At 41.3% G+C, this 12470-nt stretch overlaps 1 protein-coding gene across 2 annotated transcripts in view; it reads left to right on the forward strand.

Annotated features, from left to right (window-relative positions):
- Window positions 1-3255: 3255 nt before the first annotated feature.
- The window catches only part of CREB1 (cAMP responsive element binding protein 1), a 60130-nt gene continuing 50915 nt past the window's right edge, over window positions 3256-12470 (forward strand). For both annotated transcript variants that reach the window (XM_080933388.1, XM_080933387.1), the window contains exon 1: window positions 3256-3380. The gene's annotated coding sequence lies outside the window, so the exon portion shown is untranslated. The remainder of the gene's footprint in view (window positions 3381-12470) is intronic.

Below are 12470 nucleotides of genomic sequence, written 5' to 3' on the forward strand. Positions count from 1 at the left end.
GGCATATCCAGGCATGACGGGTATTCCTGGTTGTCAACTTGGAATGAACTACAATCTGGAAATAGAGGGCACACCTGTGATCCAGATCTTGAGGCTGGAAGACAGGCTTCTGACCCAGATCTTGAAATGGGATGACACACACTTTTGATCCAGATTTTGAGGCCCATGCAAGGTAGTATAAGCCTTTAATCCTAGGAAATAGAGGCAACCAGATTTTGAGTTCAAGGCCAGCACTGGTCAGAGCAAGCTCCAAATCCAGGCACGGTGGTACACATCTTTAATCTTGGTCACACCTTCTGCTGGAGGCCTATATAAGGATGATGAAAAAAGGAAGGCTTTCTTCTTCACCTGCTTGCACTTACTGGCCGGCACAGCTGTTGGAACCTACTTCTTCAGGATTCCAGTTTATACAGAAGACCAGCTGAATCACCAACCCTCGTGAGACTGAGCAACTACTAGATTCTTGGATTCCCATTGTTGGATTAGTTGGGCTGCAGACTAGTCATGCTAACAATTTCCTTTAATGTATAGAGACATTCCATAAGTTCTGTGACTCTAGAGAACCCTGACCAATACACCAAGGTCCAAATAAAATTAACAGAAATCACCACGTTATATGATGATGGCCCTGGTTGGGTGAAGAGCACATGCTTATCTCCTTGGTTAGGCCAAGGGACATGCTGTGTGTGCCCAGAGAATTCTCAGAATAGGATGCTGAACCACATCACTCAGTAGCATCTTTCTCGGGATTGCTTCCATTTTCCAGTCTTTCTTGTTTTTCCTTAAGAAACCTAATTTCACTTTGTTAACTCCTTTGTTATGGCTCACATCCATGTGAGACAACAAATTCAAGGCTCATGTTCAATCTGCTGACCACTGATCATCTTAGTTCTCTGGGTTGAGCCAGCCAGCACCAAGAAAGGCCTTATTATTCTCAAAGATTTGTCTACATTAGGATGGTGGGTTTGAATAAGAATGACCCCCCCCCAGGGGGGTGGAGAGTTAGCTCAGCAGCTTTAAGAGCACTGACTGCTATTCCATAGGTCCTGAGTTCAATTCCCAGCAACCACATGGTGCTCACAACCATCTGTAATAGGATCCGATGGCCTCTTTTGGTGTCACTGAAGACAGTGACAGTGTGCTCCCAAACATGAAATAAATAAATCTTAGAGAAAAAAAAAAAATGGGCCCCATAGACTCATTTGAATGGTCACAGGAGTGGCACTATTAGGAGGTGTGGCCTTGTTGAGGTAGGTATGGCCTTTTGGAGGAAGTGTGTTACTAGGGGTGAGCTTTGAGGTTTCAGAAGCCTAGGCAAGGCCCTGTGTCTCTCTCTTCCAGCTGCCTGAGGATCTAGATGTAGAAGTCTTTTGTTCCTTTTCCAGCACCATATCTGCCTGCATGCAGCTATGCCTCTAGCCAGGATAATGGACTAAATCTCTAAACCTATAAGCCAGCCCCAATGAAATGTGTTTTTTTTTTTTTTTTTTTTTTTTTTTTTTAATAAGAGCAGAACACAGGGAATTAATCTGGTTGAGGATTTAGCTCCAGAAAAAAAAGGAACTGGAACAACAAATTCACTGTAAAGAGCAGAAAAATAGTACTAAAGCTGTAAGAAGAGAAAGATGTCAAGGGCTTTTGATATTCCTGGGGTTTTTACCTCTAATTCTCAATCATCTCACCTCTTTCTCCTGTGTGTGTGTGTGTGTGTGTGTGTGTGTGTAATGCCGTAGGATCGTGGAGGATCAGGGCTCAGACTATCCCAGCACAGATAGAGGAGAATCTAGTTGTTGACGAGTAGGGTTAAAAGGCAAACTGGTAAAAGAAGAGGGAAGAGTGTGTTTAGAAGAGTCAAACAGCATCAAATGCTAGGATGGTCTTGTAAATGCCAAGAAGCAAAACCACATAGAGAGGAAGAATGGGACAGTTCAGAGCCACTGCAAACGGAAAGGGACGGTAAGAGACAGGTGGAACTCTGAGAAAGGCTGAAGGAGGAAGTTTCTATATTTTTTGTATTGGCCACACATACTGTGTACTCTAAGTGCCAAGGTCAAAGGACAACTTGTGGGAGCTGGTTCTCACCATTTATCATGTGGGTTCTGGCAACTGGCCTTAGATTATCCGGCTTGGTGGCAAGGGCCTTATCCATCTCATCAGTGCCACAAGAGTCTTTTTAAAGCGAGGAAGAGGTGTTAGCATGCTAACAGTTCTGGTTAGAAAAGAGAGGAAAATGAAGCTACTCCTCAGTGCAGTGTCTGTGGGAAAGCAGGAACAGATAGGACACACAGAATGAAGGCAAACTCAGTGTTAAAAAAAAAAAAAAAAAAAGTCAGTAAGGGCCGGAGTCTAGCAGGAACAAAACTATAGGAAGAGGGCTGAACGGCTCAGCAACCAAAAAGGCGAAGAGCTGGTGGTTAGGGGCAACTCAGAGAGCGGTTGCGGTAGCTTTGGGGCTACGGAAGTCACAGTCAAGTCCCAGGGTACAAAAGGTGCAAGTTGCGCCGCTGCAGCATGCCACCACTGCAGAAAAGGCCACACAGGATGTCGCAGGCAGGTAGGGTGAGGGTGTATTTCAAGTGTTAACAGCATCATGGGCCAGAGCGGATCATTTCTCTGGCCTCAGAGGGAGGACAACGTACCCAGGGGCCTCTGGCTATCCGCAAAGCGGAGCCGCATCCCGTGTGCCACGTGTGCCACACCTTTCTTCCCAGCCAAGAACCAGCTCGGCCCCGTGCAGATAGTTCTCGGGAGACTCCCCCGGCTGGCGTCTGCAACCTTCCAGCGCTGTCCGAGGGGCCCTGGGCCCTTGCGGAGCGTCAAAGTTCCCGGGCGGTCTGCTTCCGCCGCGGGATCAGACCGCTTGGGGGTTTCCAGCAAGTCCCCGCCACCCCGGGAATCCCCCCAATCTGGCCACACACAAACCCCGCTTCCTCCAAACCCCCTCAGCCGGCGTCCGAAGCCTCCACCCGCCACAGCGAGGCTTGGCTTGGTTCCTCCAGCCCGGGTCTCAGCCCGCCTACACCTGCCTTCCCAGACCCAGCCCTTCGCAGTCTCCGAAAGAAGACGAAGGCGCTCGGTAGGTTCCGCTAGCAGCGCGGGGGGCGGGGCCTCTCGAGCGGCTCCGGGTCGAGCTCGGCTGTTTCCGTGAGTGGCCGCTGCGCACTCGGCACTGGGCGGCGCTGGCTGGCTCCCTGGCTGCGGCTCCTCAGTCGGCGGCGGCTGCTGCTGCCTGTGGCCCGGGCGGCTGGGAGAAGCGGAGTGTTGGTGAGTGACGCGGCGGAGGTGTAGTTTGACGCGGTGTGTTACGTGGGGGAGAGAATAAAACTCCAGCGAGATCCGGGCCGCGAACGAAAGCAGTGACGGAGGAGCTTGTACCACCGGTAAGAGGAGCAGGAGGAGGAGGCAGGAGCCGGAGAGAGCCGGGGGGACGGAGGGGGGCCGGGGAGGCGCCGGACACCCGCGCTCGGGGCCTTCCCCTCGCAGGAGGGGCCGCGGTAAAGATGGAGCCTCCGCCCGAGCCCCACAACACCGCCGCCGCTCGCAGCGAACAAAGAATAATGGCGGCGGACTGGAGCCAGCGGCGGCCGGGCGGCAGCGACTCTGCCTGCAGCCAGCGGCGGCGCTCATGGCGGGGGGCGGCCGGGGCGGGGTGCGAGCGAGCGGGCGGCCGGCCGCGGCAAGCTGGCGCCCGCGTTCCCGCCGCCGGGCCGGGCCGGGCGCGGAGCCGGAGCGGAGCGGAGCCGCCCCGGGGGAGGCCGCCCGCCCGCCGCCGCCGCCGCCCCCCGTTCCTCGCCGCAGCCGCTCGCCCGCTCGCTCGCTCCGGCTGTGCCGGGCTGGCCGCCCGGGCCGCCGCCGCCTGGGTGCCCGTGGGGGGTGGAGGAGGAGGAGGAAGAAGAAGGAGACAGTTGAGGGCAGAGGAGGTGAAGGTGCTGCCGCCTTCGCGGCGGTGCCGGCTCGGCGAGCCGCAACGTCCGACCCGCTTTCCTCTCCGCTCTTTGTGCAATAAAAGTTCGAAACCCAAGGTTTTCTCTGGTGCTGTATTTTATTCTTGCCCCTCTCCCCTGCTCCCACGCGGTTGGAGAAAATGCTGTTTTCTGCCCTAGGCTGTTTTAAGGGTTTGGGGTTTTTTGTTTTGCTTTTTCTTTCTTTCTTTCTTTCTTTTTTTTCCCACTGTTTCCCTCACCCATCGGTTTTGAAGATGAAGAACGACTCAGTAGTCATGGAAATACATTTCTTTTGGGAAGGAAAGAGGTGCTAAGAAAACATCTTTGTAATAGCATTTTGCAGAAACTGTTGGGATCTTGTAAAAGGGAAGCTGGTGTTTGAAAACAGTTTCGGTTTTAACCCTTTCCAATGAGATAATAATCACTTGAGGTCAATTATTCTGAAACCTTCTTAGAAACGAATATTAGGGAAGCTGCTTTCCATTTTATATCATTTGAGGGGAGGCAGTCCTGCCAAGGTTTTTTGAGTCATCCGAATCGCCCCTTAGCCTTACTCACTACAATGCTTCTCACACACTTCTGGCTCAACTAATGGAGAATTGATATAATTCTCACTCTGAAAATAGTCACTGAAACTATCCAATATCCATTATATATTGCAGTGGGTAACCAGACTGAGGTTGACAACAGTTTAAGCCAGCAGGGGTTGTGGCGGTCCCTTTTTTCCTTTCACCTAGAACATCTCTCTGCAAAGGGGACTGTTAAAAGTCATTGACACCTTAAAGATCGAAAGACGTTTTAAAAGGGCATTGCAGTGTGACCTATTTAAACCTGCCATATCAAAGTTAAGAGTTTGATTCAAAGTTAAGCAGCTGTTTGCTTCACGGCTGCCTTCTAAAGACCTAGCACAAAATACCTTTGGGCCATCTGTTGAAATCTTGTACCCCCATGGATCATTTTCCAATTGAAAAGCAAATCCCCCACATTTTAGTTGATTTGAAAGGTGCACAGATTTTTGGGTTTTGGTTGTTGGGGTTTTTTTTGGGGGGGGTTGGTTGTTTTTAAACAACCAGTTACTGTACAATTGAATTGTGATTAGTTCATACAAGGCTTTTAGGAATAAATATTGATTGGTAGTAGAACCATTGTGTTTGATTTTTCTGTGTGTCAGGACTGTGAAACTTGACAGTTACATTGCTAGTCTTTAGCACTTCAACTTGCCCATTGTCAAGAAAATGAAGATGCAGTAGAAGTGTTTCCATAGGATGGAGAAGACGATTTTATTTCCACACAGTGAAGAGGTTGTACGTGGTAATGATGACGATAAAACAGTTTTTTCAAAAGATTTCCTACAAGCCAATAGAGATGATACTTGAAGATGATTCTTCCCTTGTGTGAATAAAAAAAAAATTCTTTATGTGTCCTCTCATCAGTGTTGACCAAAAGATACTTTATTTAAATTTTATTTATGGGATCTTTTATGGAGAATCAAATTGATTCTCAGCAATTGCAAATGAAACTTGGAGCACTTTTTGTGTGCATTAATTTTCAAGCATTGATCTGGAACCTGGCGATGACTCTGTCTTGCAGAGGTCAGTGAGTTATAGTACCACGCACTTCCCTCTGCGTCCTCCTTTCTGTCTTTCAGTTAGTTACTTCTTGATGGACCTGCATTTGGAAAGCTAAAGAATTATTTAAAATAACTTACCTAATGGATACTAAATGTTTCTTTTGGAATTTAAAACTAGTTTTAAACACTTTTGAACACAATTTCACACAAGGGCCTGAAGAAACAGACCTAATTCATAATACTCTTTTTTTCTGCTTTCAGACACTCATTCATCAGCTCTGTAATTAAAGATTTTAGTTTTCTTAGAGAAGAGTAGTTTTGCCGCTCGTAAAGCACTTGATCTTGTTTGTGAGTATGTTGTTTGGTTTTTTTTTTTTTTTTAATCCCATACACCTTTTTTTTCTTAAGCAGTGGAAAACATTGTTTACCTGTGATAATGTTTACACAAACAAGTAGGTTGGCAGATACAGCCATGTAAATTCACCTCTTACACATTCATGTGAATATCTTTCTTGCTGTATTACTTCTAATGGTAGCTTCATTATTTGGAATAGGTAGAGCTCAAATCTGAGCTTAAGATTATGATATCAGAAAATAGATAATTACAGCAGTTTATTCCTCATGCATGTGTGAACTTGACTGCCCTGCTGAACACTTGACAGTAGTCACTGGTGAATATTTAACACAGTGAAGGAGCATCTGTTTGGGAAACCATGGTGTGGGTTTGAATCCTAGTCACATGCCTGCATTTGGGGAGTTTTGTCACCATGGGATACTGCTTTCTCTGCTTCAGTTTCTTCATTTGTAAAGTTAAAATAATAGCATATACTCCTGGAGGTTTTAAGATAAATAGAAAGTACTTTTTCTAAGGTGGGTTTAGCTGTTCATCTTAGCTTTTACCTTTTACCTTTCGAGCTTTCTGTGGGTGTCATAATTTCCCAAAACTTACTGTGTTTAATACAGTTGGCCAGAAAGACCAACAAATCCAATGATGAGTTTTACTGTCTTTACACTCAAGGGACCATTAGAAAATAATCAAAGGAAAGAGAACATTCTTAGTGAGCTGGAAAGGAGTCCGTATTTTGAGATTTTTTTAAAAATTTCAAATGGCTATAGTACAAAATGTAAGATATAGTAAAATATCCTATATTCTGTGCCATCCAGTGTTGCCCAATGTTTTCAGAAATGCTCTGTCCATATACAAGTAAACACATGTATCTCCCTCTATACCAATAATAGCATCCTGTTCTCCTTTACCTATTTGACACTCATTTCCCAGGCTACTTAGAGTGACTCAGCAGTTGGTTTGCATAAGCATGTAGAGACCGTTGTAGAAAGATCTTTAAATTGTATATGTTTATGTGAATGTTTGAATGTATGAATGGGCACAGTGTCTGTGTAGGAGCCTAAGATGGTCAGAAGAGGACATTGGCTCCCCTGGAACTGCAGTTGTGAGCCAATGTTAGAATTTAACCACTGTGCTGTTTCTCCAACCTGGACCTTTAAAAGAAGAATGTATATAGTGATATATTTAAATTTATTAACCTTTAGTAAGCTGTTCTATTTCTAGGTCATGCACGACCTTTTAAATTGTAATGCCAACAAGCTTGGTATTAGTTTATTACTTTAATACCAGCACTTGGGGTAAAGGCTGCTGGATCTCTGAATTCTAGGCAAGTTTTGTCGATTAAAGTAAGTTCCAGCAAGGGCTGAATAGTGAAACCTAATCTCAAACACAAACTTTACTTAAGTAACACTCATTTGAGTAAAAAGCAATGGAATAGTTTATGAGAGGAAGGTGAGGTTTAATTTAAACTGCCTTATTTTTAGCTCTACTTTATAAAAGCTTTAGTTAAAAGATTGAAAATTGAGATGTATACCAGGACAAGCAAGCTATGAGTTTAGACGGACTGAATGCTTCATTAAAATTCTTACCATCCTGAACTTTCAATTGCTACTTTGACCAAAAAAGTATTGGAAGTTTTCTCTACTGGTTAAAGAAAAAAAAGAATGTTTAGTTTAGTCCAGTGTTTTGTTTTCTTTAAAATGGAGACTGGTTCTTTTCTTTTTATTTTGGTTGTTTGAGGGGGGTCTTATATAGTCTAGACTATCCTAGAACGCATTATGTAGCTTAGGCTGACCTCAGACTTGAAGTCATTCTGCCTTAGCTTGTAGCCTTTTGTGAACTAGTATTACAGTACTTAAAATTTTTTTTTCTTGGTGCGATTAATCAGTGAGTTTTGTGTTTCTTGCCTCAATAGAAAACAATTAGATTGACGCACATCTATCTGTCTCCCGGGAATCACACTGTAGCGCTTCCTTTTTTAATTGTTGAAAGCCCCTAGTCATCTGAACTATGTAAACTGCATTTCAACCCCAGCACTGAACACATCTCAGTAGCTCTGTTTCCTTCTTGGCTCTTCAAAGCAGCTTAAAGCTATAGTAGGTTTTAAATATACACAATACAGATTTTCTAAACTGCATCTCACTGTTTTCTTTTAGTTATTAATTAAAGCTGTCAGGATAGAGTTAATTGTATGGTTAAAGGCTTAAGTTAAGAATGACAGTGTTCTGGGTCATGCAGGCTTTAGACTACTCTTACTGTTCCTTGGAGGTTTCTTAGTATTATAAAATATTAACATGATACTTTTACCTGCTGCATAATTAAGGTGTACACAAAGTGTTTGTATAGATTTGGTAAGAATAGGGTACATGTTTGAAGTTTATAAAGGCAGGTGACTTGTGGACATTTGCAACCTATCAGTAAGGTAGATGGTTTCTAGGTGTCTTTGGGTCTTCCTACAGTTTAATAATTTGTTTGAATTTGTTTTTGTTTTATTTTTGTTTTCCTGATTGGGCTTCTCTGTGTAGCCCTAGCTGTCCTGAAACTTGAGAACAAGCTGGCCTTGAACTCTGAGATCCACCTGTTTCTGCTTCCCAGATGTTAGGATTAAAGGCATGGCTGATGTAGAATAATTGTTTTATATACACAGATGCTAAGTTTATTTTAACAAATAAAGTAAGTGTAAACTTACTTCATCTTTAAATGTTAAGTCTTAAAGTTCAAATGAAGATAGCCATTCCATTTAGTTTTCCCTGTCACTCAAAATGTATTTCTTCCCTTAATATGTGCACACTCTTGTTTTAGGTTCTGCTTTTGTTTAGCTTATGTTCTCTTTTCTTAATTCTTCCAGACAAGTTCATTTAAAATATATTTTATTATATTTTGTCTAGATTTTTGATTATCTATTAGATTACCTAAATTGTCTTTGGTATTCTCCTTCATTTTAGGAGATAAACTTATATATAATTTCTGCACATATTAGATAGTCTAGCCATGATTAATTGTCTGGAACTAAGTACTTAACTCTTAAGGCTATTTACATAATACCAAAGCAGTAGTTGGGACTGGTCATATGGCTCAGTGGAGCACTTGCCTATTATGAACGAGGCCCTGGGTTTGATCAAAGCAAGGTTTGTTGAGGTGATCTAGAGGACTGATAGTGAATTTTTTTCTAAAAGGAGAAAAGATTGATACTTGGTTCAAGAAGAGTGAACTGAGTGGGAAGATAAAATAACTACTTATTGTTTATGGAGTAAAGGGTGTATCTTAGTGTTGTCTTATGCCAGTAGTGATGGAAGTGTCTTTCCCAAACCATTAATGGATCCTTTTTGAAACTAAGATTTATTCAATCAGTTTTAGTTGTATTCTAATAACCTGGTTATTTACATGCGAGAATCTGGTTGTAATTATGATATAGATCTAACAAACAGTGTTTAATTCAGCCAGGATATAACGAAATATTTTCCAGAAATTTATTCCTGCTTGTTTTAGCAATTGGCGAAAAGAGACTTGAAAAGTCTTTTATTTTTCATCACCAAAGCGATAATTATTGCTTATTTGAAGCATTTTTATTCTTCTTAGGGTTTTTCTTTTTTGTGTGATTTTGTTTATTTGTTTTGAGACAGAAAGAAGTCTTCCCTTGTGAATTGGCTGTCCTGAACTACTTTGTGGACCAGGTTGGCCGTAGACTCAAGATATCTACCTACCTCAGCCTTTTGTACTAGGGTTAAAAGTGGTATCATTTTATTGAATCAATAGAAGCCTGTAGTTTGCTGCAAATAATAATAGTGATATCCTGCTGTTGTGTGTTTCAATTTATCAACCTACTTTGTTCATGGACCATTTTAATGATCATCAATTTATAGTTGGTAAAATAATCACCAGAAAATTAATTCAGGTAGTTATGAAAATAATTCCTGGGTTATTGAAGATGTTTAAATGCTATAAGTAAAAAAGCCCAAATATGTCTCCTAGCCACAAAGAATTTGCAGCACCACACTGTAGGGTATGTGATGCAAGGACACGGCTCTGCCGTCACAAAGACCTGTAGAGTTTAGAAGAGGAAGTAATGCACATGGGGATCTTGATGGACAGGTAGCATTTAAATGGAGTACTGAAATGTTGTATAGGTAGAAGTAAAAAGAGTCTACAACCAAAGGAGGACACTGAAGGAGAATGAACTGGGCATGTGCACAAATCGGTAAAGAGAATGTTAGATTAGCTACAGAGTGACATTCTAAGGAATCCTGAATATGAATCTTCATGGCACAAGTTTCAAATTTTATATGAGAAGCAAATATGTGTGTATTACACATATATAAACACACACACATATGAACAATACAATGACTGTCTTAGAATGTAATTTTTGTACTTCCAGTGTATTGTATTATAAAGGACACCATAGCTTTTCAATCAACCTTTTAAAAATGTTATTATATATAATCTCCCCACTTGGTAGGTACAGTTTTATGACTTTTAATGTTTTTTTGCCAGTTTTGCATCTACTGCCAAGGTCAGCCCTGGGACATATTCACCACCTCAGAAAAAAACCAACACTCCTTAAGCTTCCCACACAGCAGCCCAAGACAACTACTTATCTGCTCTGTGCTTTATTAGTTTGTTTTTGAACATTTCATATGAATAAAAGCACACAGTGTGTTAGCATCATGGCGAATTTCTTAGCATAATGTTTCAAAGTTCACCCATATAGTATTTATCAGTATTAATTTATGTTGCCAAATAATAGTCATATTATACTCAATGCTTTACTTATTAATTCATGAACACTGAACTTTTTGACTGAGTTATGCTGATATAAACATTTTTATTTCTCTTATATACATACCAGGAAAGAGAGTGTGGGGTTGTGTGCTACCTCTGTCACAGCTGCTTTAAGGATCTGCCAGGTCATTTTCTAGCTACTGCACATATTTTATAATCAGTGTATCAGGGGCTTAATGTCTCCATGTCCTCGCTAATACTTGGTATAGTCTGTCTTTTCCGTTATGTTCTTTCTTGTCTTGATGGTTTTGATTTGTATTTTCCTAACGGTATGGGCACCTTTTCAAATGTGCTTATTGGTCCTTTATATATTTTTGAAAATTGTATTTATTTGGATCCTTTGCCTTGCCTGGTACATGATTTATATTTTTCTCTCCCATTTATCAATTGTCATTTCATTTTTTTTTTGTTTGTTTGTTTGGGTTTTTTTTTCCAGACAAGTTCTCATTATATAGCTCTGGCTGGCTTTGAACTTGCTCTATAGACCATGCTTACCTCAAATTTACAGAGATCTGCCTGCTTTAATCTCCTAAATTCTAGGATTAAAAGTATGCCATCACGCTTGAGGTGTGAAATTTTTCATTTTTATTTCTGGTTCATCAGTTTTATTTTTCTTCTGTTGCTTGTACCTTTAGAATTTTTTTTCTAAATGTCACATTTTTTTCTCAAGTTACTGAAAATCCAGCAAACAATAGCATTGCTTAATGAAAAACAGGTAAATGAATGGATGCAAAACTATGTTCCACTTCCTTCTCCATTAATCTAGGTCCTTATGCTCTTTTTGGAGTGACTTAGGTAAGAAAGTGAAGATAAAAAAACCCAAGAAGTGGCAATTTTGAATATAACATAATAATTGGCTAAAATTTTTAGTAAATTTATGATGTCAGAGTAAGTATAGTGTATTACATAAACTACTTGGGAAATTTATATAGAGAGACATCTATAGACGTGAGGAAAATTTCAGTGCATTTGTTTGTTTGAAGAAGACTAAACTGGTCCTGTGGAGTGTAAATGATGTACTCGCTGTTATAGGAGAGTGCTTGTTTTTTTGTCCCATTCTATCTGGAAAAAGTCTTCAAGGATCTTGTTTTATTAATAACTCCTAAAGTTTGTCTCCAAGCAGTATCAACTTTAGTTTATAAATAGCTCACTTGGAGGAAATATTCTAGTATAGGTCATGGAAAATGCCTTAATTTTCTTAATCAGATCTTTATTAGTAGAGAGTTCATGCTCCCACCCCCAATTTCTTATATCCCAGTCATTTCCAAATGGATGTGCATGCTTTTCAACAACTTACCAAATAGTAATGCTTGTTTAGAGGGAATGTTTATAGATGCCCAGGTCATAACTATTAATTTGTCTCCTTTGATACAATATTTCATCTCTAACTGGATAGTAAACTAGGACATTCTTACATGTTTTAATCTGCTACTTCCTGGTCACCCATTGTGCAGGAAACACAGAACATTTCTTTAGTAATTTATTCTTTTTAGGGCCATAATTTTGACAGGAAGGGTTAGCAGTGGTATCTTTTAGAGTTGTACAGATTAGAGGAAGCAGACAAAATAAGTTTACTGTAATTGTTGATTTTTCTTTCCCTGAGACAGGGTTTCTCTGTGTAGACCTGGCCTTGAACTCAGAGATGAGTCTGCCTTTACCCCCTGAGTGCTGGGATTTAGGTGTGTGCCACCAAGCCCAGCTTAATTGCAGGTTTTGTTCTTTTAATAAAGAGGAAGCTTACTTTTTGTAGCTTAAAAAAGTCTTCTGTGCTTTGGATTTTCATTAATCTTTATGTTTTACACAGTGTATCTTCCTCTAAAGCCTAAGC

This window comes from Micromys minutus (assembly GCF_963924665.1).
Source record: "Micromys minutus genome assembly, chromosome: 19".
Lineage (NCBI taxonomy): Eukaryota > Metazoa > Chordata > Mammalia > Rodentia > Muridae > Micromys > Micromys minutus.